Genomic DNA, 10,103 nt, shown 5'->3' with positions numbered 1-10,103 from the left:
AATATCAATATCATCGCAAATTCTTCACGATTCATTTCTTCAACTTCAGACCAATTTCTTCAACTGAAGACATATATTTTTAGGGGTCGATATTCTTCAAATATCTCAAACTCCTCAATGACTTATAGATCATGTGTACACTCATAAACACATTAGATACTTAGCCTATAAGTCTTCAAACCACCAAAATCACTAAGGGGCACTAGATGCACTTACAATCTCCCCCTTTTTGGTGGTTGATGACAATTAGGTTAAGTCTTCAACAGGGATCAAAAATATGAAGTGTAAATACTCAATTGAGGAATTTGAAGACAAGATTCACACAGACTCCCCCTGAAGATGTGCATACCTTGAGGATTTTGCTTTTATAGCATATGCACATTGATGATTTATATCATAGAGATCTCCCCCTGAATCTTGTAAATCATGCATACATATAACATATCATATGAAGAAAATGAAAATGCATGATGGCAAATGGTATCTGACGAATTCCAGCATGTGTGCATTAAAACTTGAGGAATAAGCATGCGAAGAAAAACATTCAAAAAGCATCAGAGTACCATCGGGCTTAAGTTACAACTCATTACATAAAAACTTCAGAAGAGCCAAGAGTTTGTAACTTAAATATAGTTCATAAGCCCCAAAAATAAATCCCGTTTGAAGACTAACTCTCAAGTTTCTCCCCCTTTGTCATCAAGTGACAAAAAAAGAGACAAACTGAGGACTAACGCCCGTGAAGACTTCATTTCTTTGCGGTTGATGAAGATCCTTGGCGCTTCTTGGGTGTAGTCTTCTTCCTTGGTCCTGTTGCGGTGTTGAGTTGTTCCTCATCAGATTCGGCGGTGCGGAATGACGAGAAGGAGCTATCTTCAAGATCTGGCACAGGAATGGGCCTGAACTTCTTCTTGGGAGGCCACGACCAGTCAAAGTCCTGCTCAAAGTTCAATTCTTCAAGCTCAGTCTGGGTCTTCAGATGTGCAAGGGTAGCCCAGGTGCGATCAAAAACCTCATGCAGATAGTGATGATTAAGCTTCACACTGTTCTGTGTCTCAGTGAGGGTTTTCACAATGGCACCAAACTGGCGTTTGACCCATTTGTGGTTGTGATCGACCTTCTGATGAAGACTGAGAAGAAGCTCTCTGGTGTTGAGCATGCAAGGAGGAATTGGGCTTGGTGGACGAGTCTCAGTATCGTCCCATGAGGAATATGCATCTGGCTCTTTAAATTGACCATCAAGGGGCCTGCTGCCTTCATCAATCACAGACTTTCCTTTTCCCTCAATGGGCTCGAAAGTCTTCTTGTTGACCCGGATAGGAGGCATATAACCAACATGATTTTGGAAATCTGCGTGAAAGTTGATGCCTGTCCTTGTCCTGAGGAATCTCATGATCCATGGTGCATAAATTTTGTGATCATATGGGCACATTGCATTGTCAGCCAAAGTCCTCAAGAAGAAATCATGGATATTCATGGGGATACCGTGAATGATGTTGAAGAGGATATTCTTCATGAGGCCGACGACATCTTCGTCATCATCATGGCCTTTGATGGGCGCTAGCACACTGCAGAGAATGCGGTAGACAGACCGGGGTGTGTACTTGAGCTCATGGACGAGGAATGTGGTTCTTGATGGTTTTCCTGCAGCCAAAGGCTTCATGAGGACTTCCATCATTCCATTTGGCAGCTCACGCTCACCATAAAGCTTCACTGCCCCTTCTGAAGGAATTGGTACAGGCAGTTCTCTGAGGAGTTCAGACGCTGGAGCCTTGTAGTGAGTATTTTGGGTCATCCAGTCGAACACCCAAGTGTTGATGTCATCAGCATTGCTCGAGATGTGCAGAGTTGAATAGAACTGAAGAATTAGCTCACTATTCCAATCTGATATGTCTGAGCACATAGGGAGCAAACCTGCATCATGTAGGACACTGAGGACTGGTTCCATGCAGGGAATCTCTTCAAGTTCATCATGAGGAATGTGCCTGTGCTGGAATATCTTGTTGCGTCCACAGAGCACAGAAGCATAGTAGTTCATCTGAGTCCTTGTCCAAAACTTCAGATGCCTCATTTGAGGCCTGTCATAAGGATTCTCTCCGATGAAATACATGCGTTCCTCAAAGAAATTCTCTTTCTGAAACTTTGGCCGCTTCGAGAATGGCAGGCGCTGAACTGGATTGAGATTGTGCTGAGGAATGGGAGGGGAAACAACCATGGCAGTCTCTGGGTTGAGCACAATGAAGTCATTGTCAGGGGCGGGAACATTTTCTTCAGCAGTTTCCTCAGGTTGAGGAATTTCTTGCTCTGGCTGAGCATCAGGCTGAGGAATTTCTTGCTCTTTCTCAGCTTGAGGAGTTTGGTCAGCCTGTTCAGTGGGAGGAGCCTGCTCAGACTAGACATTTTCTTCAGCTTGATTTTCATCAGCTGACTTTGTGGCAGAAACAAATTCATCAGCTGCTGCAGCTGAAGCTTGAGTGGTCTCTTTCTGAGGAATATGAGGTTGAGGACTGTCATCAATTTGTATTTCCTCATCAGTATGCTCCTCAGAGGCAGCATCCTTCATTTCCTCATCTGCCCTTGTAGTGTGGTCACCAATGACAACCATTTCATATGAAGGTGCAACATTAAGAGGCACCGGGTCCAGAGGGGCAGTTTCTTCAGTTTCCTTGAGGCGTTTTGCCTCAATCTTTTCTTCTGCTAAGGAAGCTTTTCTTTTCTTCGCTTCCTTCTCAGCAGCTCTTGTCTTTTTCGCGTCTGATGCAGACGGGATTAACTTCTTCACCTTTGAAGCTTTTGGTGAAGGTGTTTTCTCAACAGATTCTTCAGCTGGCAGTGAGGAACCAGCTGGAACAGAGTCATCAGCCTGCTTTGATGAAGCAGCTGGATCAGTAGCAGTTTCATCAGGGTTTGCAGTTTCATCAGGAGCGGTCTCGGTGATGATTTCTTCAATGGCCGTCTCATCAGCACGGCGCTCTTGGTGTTGTTCCTCAGCTTGAGGAATTTCCTCCTCATCAGGAGATGCATCTTCTCGCTGTTCAACCAGGGGCTGAGGAGTCGGTGCTGGTGGGGGGTGACGTTTGTTGTAGTCATCAACAGCACTAGTGGCTAGCTTGATGAAATTGCGTTTGATGCTTGTGCGGTCTGACAGTTTCTCACACTTGTCAGTCAAGACTTGCAGCTCTGCCTGGGTGGACACCAATGCTTCAGGCGTCAGCTTGAGAACATTTTGCCTGAGGAATTTCTCCTTTCTGGCCTTTGCAATCTTTGCCTGCTTGGCCTTCTGTTCCTTCCACTTGGCTTCGTTTATGAAGGTAGCCACCATGTGGCTGACACCAGGAGGAAGTTTCAAATCATCAATGGGTGTGTTTGGGTCTTCATACCATACATTGATGAAGTCGAGGAGGACCTTGGGGTCCATCGCCAGAGGAATAGCACTGCGTGATGCTTGTGCTACCCTTTCTTGCTTGTTCCTGATGATGGCTTCCAGAGTTTCATCATCATATTCTTCACTTCCATCTGATGCAGACGGGACTGTGATGATTTTGCTGGAGTTGGGCAGAGGTGCAGGTTCAGTTGTTGACAAAGTCTTCAAAAGGGGTGTTGAAGACTTTGTCTCCGAGCTAGTTGCAGCTGGGAGTGAGGAGCTAGAGCTGGCAGTCGTAGTCTTCACGACTTTCTTCTGTACTGGCTTTGGAGGTGGAGCTGAGGACTTTGGTGTAGATGCGATTGGTGCTGAGGGTTTTGGCGCTGATGGTTTTGGTGTTGACAGTTTTGGAACCGAGGGTTTTGGAGCTGAGGGTTTGGTGACAGAAGTCTGTGCAAACTTCTCTTGGGGTTTTGAAGCTTTTGGCTTTGTTGGCATAGACTTTGGTTGAGGAATCTCGGAGCCTGAGGTTTCTGCTGCTGAGGAATGAGCAGCACCAGAGGCAGCAGCTGAGGATTCATGAAATTTCTTCACTGCTGTTTCTGCTTGCTTCTTGAGCTTGGCCAGATGCCTTTCTTTTTCATCTGGGTAGTCATCAAGTGTCATAAGACTTGAGGGATGAGCTACTTGATGATCCTCAAGTGGGGCCCTTCTGCCAGGAGGCTTCAAAGCGAATTTCTTCGCATATTTTGGAGTCACGAACCTGTACTCCTTCCACTCCTTTGCCCATCTGCGTTCAATTTTCTGCAGCCTAATCTTTCTTTTAGGCATAGTCTCAGGTTCATCATCAGGCGTGCAATAGTCCAGGTATATGTCATCAGGAATATCAACAGCTCTGTTCTGCTCCAGTTTCTTTCCTCCCTTCTGTTTCCTTTCTTCCTCCATTTTATTCAGACGAGGAACTTTCTGAGGATTTTGAACTCTTGAGGATTCTGATGAGCCTTGAAGAGTTTCTTCCAGAAACGCTGCAAATGAGTTAATGTGATGAGAACCGAGAGATTCATCAGCTGACATGTGTGTACCTGTGAACAGAGTATAGTTGCGAGGAATTTGGAGAGGTCATATGCGTTCTCAGATTTGAAGAAAATGGAAAAGTTTGACAGTTTGAGGAATATAACCAGTGGTTGAGGAATTTGCTTAAGCATTCTGTTCTTGGGTTCCCGAGTTGTACAGATCCGAAAATTCGCACAATTGAGGAATCTCGTGAAAATCTTAGATGCTTAGCTAGTTCATCAATGATTGTGGTGATGGATAGTGTTTGAGGAATCATGTGCGCATCGTATCTTGAGGAAAAACAGATTTCACATGGGAGAGGTAAAATTTCAGATCTAATCTGTTGTAAAAATGGGATATAATTACCCTGGAAGGTGCGAACGAAGAACACAAAAAGGTGCTGTTGGAGAGGCTCTTCGATCAAGTGTCCAATGCACCCTAACTTGGCAGCAGAGGACGTCTACGGCGGCGGCGGATGTAGATGTTCCGACTCCGGCGTGATCCTGGCGGCGAGAAGGTTGAGGCAGTGAAGCTCTTCCTTGCCGGCGACAAGACTACCAGCGGTGGCGCTAGGGTTCGGTGTGCTGTGGCAGGAGAGCGATGAGGCGAAGAAGATGATACCGAGGGGGTTAAGGACATATTTATAGCCCGAAAGTTACTGTTTGGCGCGAAAGTTTCGGACCGAATAGCCCTTGCCTCTACGTCTCCGCAGGACACGTGTAGCTCCCGTACGATGCGGTGGAGATAGTGGAGATCGTGGTTATCCGATCGTGGGAAGTGGAGGTTCAGTTACTGTTCCTTTGAAGAAAACAATTTTTCGAAGATTTGAGGATTTTCGTTACAAAATCATCAGCTGACAAGGATGCAGTGACGATTTTGAACAAAGTTTCAAGTAGAACGCATATGAAGAATTGAATAGACTGGATAAGTATAGCATAGAGGGAAAATAGGGTCCGATCACATTCACTTAGCAGAAACATCAACTTGAAGAAATAGCAATAAGTGAATGCTGTTGAGGACTAGAAATCACAGTCTACCTAGGCAAATGAAAGTCATCAAGTGTTTTTGAAGATTTTGCAATAGATCATCACAATGAAGAACAACCGTTTTGAAGAAAAATGCATTGTGAGGAATTTGATCATTTGAAGAAAATTAACTTGAGGAATTTCACATTGGGCGGTGGCGTTGCCCACCATATAAGAATGTTGATTACAGACGCCGCGTACAATTGTTGTAGGGCCCTGAGAATCAATTTCTTCGTTAATTTCTTCACATTCAGAGTGATTTTCTTCATTGGTTGAAGAAAATCGTTTCATCATGTGTTGCACATCTAAGTCATCAACTTTGCATAAGTGTTAGGATGTGTGCATGTTTTTACAAAACATTTGAAGACTCTAAGATATTTAGCTCACACCGCAACTTGCAAAACCTTTTCTCATCCAAGGGCTTAGTGAAGATATCAGCCAGTTGATCATCAGTCTTCACATGGTCGATGAGGATATTGCCCTTGAGGACATGGTCCCGAAGAAAATGATGACGAATCTGGATGTGCTTAGTCTTCGAGTGATGTACTGGGTTGTAGGCAATCTTGATAGCACTCTCATTGTCACAGTAGAGAGGCACATTCTTCATGTTGATGCCGTAGTCCTTGAGGGTTTGCTTCATCCATAGTAATTGAGCACAGCAAGAACCAGCAGCAATGTACTCAGCTTCGGCAGTGGAGAGTGATACGCAGTTCTGCTTCTTTGAGGACCAGCAAACCAGTGATCTTCCGAGGAAATGGCATGTGCCATAAGTTGACTTGCGATCCACACGGTCACCAGCATAGTCTGAATTAGAATACCCTACCAGATGAAGATTGGAGCCCTTGGGATACCATAATCCTAGTGTTGGTGTGTGAGCTAGGTATCGAAGAATATGTTTCACAGCCTTATGGTGTGATTCCTTCGGTTTTGCTTGAAAACGTGCACACATGCAAACGCTAAGCATTATGTCTGGCCTAGATGCACATAGATACAATAAAGAGCCAATCATAGAACGGTATACCTGCTGATCGAAATCTTTACCATTTTCATCAGTGCCGAGGTGACCGTTGGTAGGCATTGGAGTCTTGGCACCTTTGCATTCATGCATGTCGAATTTCCTCAGAACATCCTTGATGTATTTCTCCTGTGATATGAAGATTCCATTGCTTTGTTGACAAATTTGAAGACCTAAGAAGAATTTCAGCTCCCCCATCATAGACATCTGATATTCTTCACTCATCATATAGGCAAATTCATCACTCTATCTTTTGTCAGTACAGCCAAATATGATATCATCAACATATATTTGACATACAAACAGCTCATTATCATAAGATTTTGTGAAAAGAGTTGGATCGAGTGAACCAGGTTTGAAGCCTTTCTTCATGAGGAATTCCTTCAATGTATCATACCATGCCCGAGGGGCTTGCTTGAGGTCATACAGAGCCTTTTTGAGTCTGAAGACTTTGTCTGGATTCTTTGGATCCTCAAAACCTGGGGGCTGAGCAACATATACTTCTTCCTCAAGCTTACCATTGAGGAATGCACTTTTCACATCCATTTGATATAAGATGATGTTATGATGATTAGCATAAGCAAGTAGGATTCGAATAGCTTCAAGTCTAGCAACAGGTGCAAAAGTTTCATCGAAATCTATTCCTTCGACCTGGGTGTAGCCTTGAGCCACAACTCGTGCCTTGTTCCTCACCACTTGACCGTCCTCATCTTGCTTGTTTCGGAAAATCCACTTGGTGCCGATTATGTTATGCTTGCGAGGATCTGGTCGTTTGACGAGCTCCCATACGTCATTCAGCTTGAATTGAAGAAGTTCGTCTTGCATGGCTTGGATCCATTCCGGTTCCAGAAAAGCCTCAGCTACTTTTGAGGGTTCTGTGATAGATAGAAAAGAAAAATGCCCACAAAAGTTAACTAAGTGTGAAGCTTTTGAGCGAGTGAGAGGACCTGGCGCGTTGATGTCGTTGAGGATTTTGTCAAGTTCTACTTCATTTGCAATCCTCGGATGAGCTGGTTGAGGATTTTGTCTGGGCTGAGGAAGTGGTGTTGTTGCAATTTCCTCAGGAGCATCTTCTTGTCTTTCATCAGCGATGGGGATTGTTTCTTCACCAATTTCCTTAGTGGGAACAATGTCTTCAGTAGGCTTAAGCTTTATTTCTTCCTCAGGAGACAGTTTATCTGGATCAGAAGGCAATTGCTCTCTTTGCGAGCCATTAGTTTCATCGAACCGCACATCTACAGTCTCAACAACTTTGTTGTGATAGTTGTTGAAGACTCTGTAGGTGTGCGAGTCCTTTCCATAACCGAGCATAAAACCTTCATGTGCCTTAGGTGCAAATTTCGAGCTATGATGAGGATCTCTAATCCAGCATTTTGCACCGAAGACTTTGAAATAACTTACATTGGGTTTTTTGTCAGTGAGGAGTTCATATGAGGTTTTCTTGAGGAATTTGTGAAGATATACCCTGTTGATGATATGACATGCAGTGTTGATTGCTTCAGGCCAGAAACGACGAGGAGTCTGATATTCTTCAAGCATAGTTCTTGCCATTTCAACCAGAGTCCTCTTCTTTCTTTCGACGACACCATTCTGCTGAGGAGTATAAGGAGCAGACAATTCGTGAGTAATACCAAGTTCATCAAGATAATCACCAAGACCAGTGTTTTTGAACTCGGTTCCATTATCACTCCTAATATGTTTGATATTGATGCCGAAGTTCATCGATGCCCTTGAAGAAAATCGTTTGAAGATTTCCTGCACTTCAGTTTTATACACTATGATATGCACCCAAGTGTATCTGGAATAATCATCAACTATGACAAAGCCATATAGAGATGCTGCATTGGTTAGTGTTGCATAGTGTGTAGGTCCAAATAAATCCATATGAAGCAATTCAAATGGACGTGTAGTGGTCATGATGGTTTTGGAGGGATGCTTGGATCTGGTCATTTTCCTAGATTCACAAGCACCGCAGAGATGATCCTTGAGGAATTTGACTGATTCGATGCCAATGACATGCTTCTTCTTTGCAAGTGTGTGCAAATTCCTCATGCCTGCATGACCTAGTCTTCTGTGCCACAGCCATCCTTCTGAGGTTTTTGCTAGTAAGCAAGTGGCTGGTTGAGGACCTGTAGAGAAGTCAACAATGTACAAATCCCCTCTTCTTACACCTTCGAAGACTTTGGATCTGTCAGATTCCATGATGACTACACATCTATATCTACCAAAGATAACAATCATATCAAGATCACAAAGCATCGAGACTGACATGAGGTTAAAACCAAGGGATTCAACAAGCATCACCTTGTCCATATGCCTATCCTTGGAAATAGCTACTTTGCCAAGTCCCAATACCTTGCTTTTACCTTTATCAGCATATGTGATTTGCTTCAGAGGTGATGGAGTTAGTGGCATATTCATCAGTAGGCTTTTATCACCAGTCATGTGATGTGTGCAGCCACTATCGAGAACCCACTCAGTATTTTTGGGTTTGTCATCCTGCAGATGAATTAGTACAGCTTACCATCTCATATGCTTCAAGTTTGAAGAATATGATACTAATTTCATCATTACAGAAATGTAAGGACGTGTGAAATATTTCTATTTCATCTATCATTAGCTTGCGTCCTATCAAGCATTTCCTCAGGTCTCCAGCAAATTCTTCAGATGATGATTTTCATCTGGAGACCTGACCTGCAGAAGTGATTAGTTTGATTTCTTCACCACCCACATTTGAAGGGGTGGCAAAGCGTTCATCATCCTGCGAGCACCATATGAGAAAGGTGGCATTGAAGCTAATGCACTTCTTTTAACAGTAGGGGGGTTAAAGTACTCATATGAGTATGCAGAGAACTGGTTTGAGGATTTATGAACATAATGATTTGAAGAATAGCGCTCATAATCATATTCCTTGTAGTTTCCCTGCATGTTAGACGCATAAGCACGGGTATGAGCATAGTTTTGACCAGTTGAGGATTTTGATCCTCTTGAAGACTTTGGTCCTCCTGAGGAATTTGATCTGGGGTTCAGATTCTTCAGAGGTGAAGTCATGAGGACATTTACTTGAAGATTTTCAAGACAACTTTTGGGAACCCAGATTTTCTTCAGAGGAGGGCCATTCCTGCAGTTAGTTCCAACATATCGAGCAAATACTTCACCAGATTGATTTTTGAACAGTTTATAGTTGGAATCAAATGACTCATCCGAGGAATAGGATAATTCACATGAGAAGCCAGTTAGATTAGATGAATCAAAAGGAGGCCCAGTAGTAGCAACCCATGAGGTTTTGGGATACTGCTCAGGTTTCCAATAAGATCCATCAGCATTCAATTTCCTCTCAAAGGCAATCCCTTCTTTCCTCGGGTTCCTGTTCAAGATCTGCTTTTTGAGCACATCACAAAGGATTTGATGTCCTTTGAGGCTTTTGTACATGCCTGTCACGTACAATTCCTTCAACCCTGTATTTTCATCAGTGGCATTTGTGTTTTCCTCAAGTGAGGAAATAGACACAACAGGTGCAGTTGAAGTATTTGTAGCAGTGGTAGCATTTGAAGATTCTGGTGAAGAATTAGCAGTTTCACGATCAATGCATTTAAGACATGGAGGAATAAATTCAACTTGACTAGTGCTGATCTGTTGACCTAGTAAT

The sequence above is a fragment of the Hordeum vulgare genome, chromosome 3H (assembly GCF_904849725.1).
Source record: "Hordeum vulgare subsp. vulgare chromosome 3H, MorexV3_pseudomolecules_assembly, whole genome shotgun sequence".
Classification (NCBI taxonomy): domain Eukaryota; kingdom Viridiplantae; phylum Streptophyta; class Magnoliopsida; order Poales; family Poaceae; genus Hordeum; species Hordeum vulgare.
The sequence above is the reverse complement of the archived record's forward strand: the minus strand, read 5'-3'. Positions refer to the sequence as shown.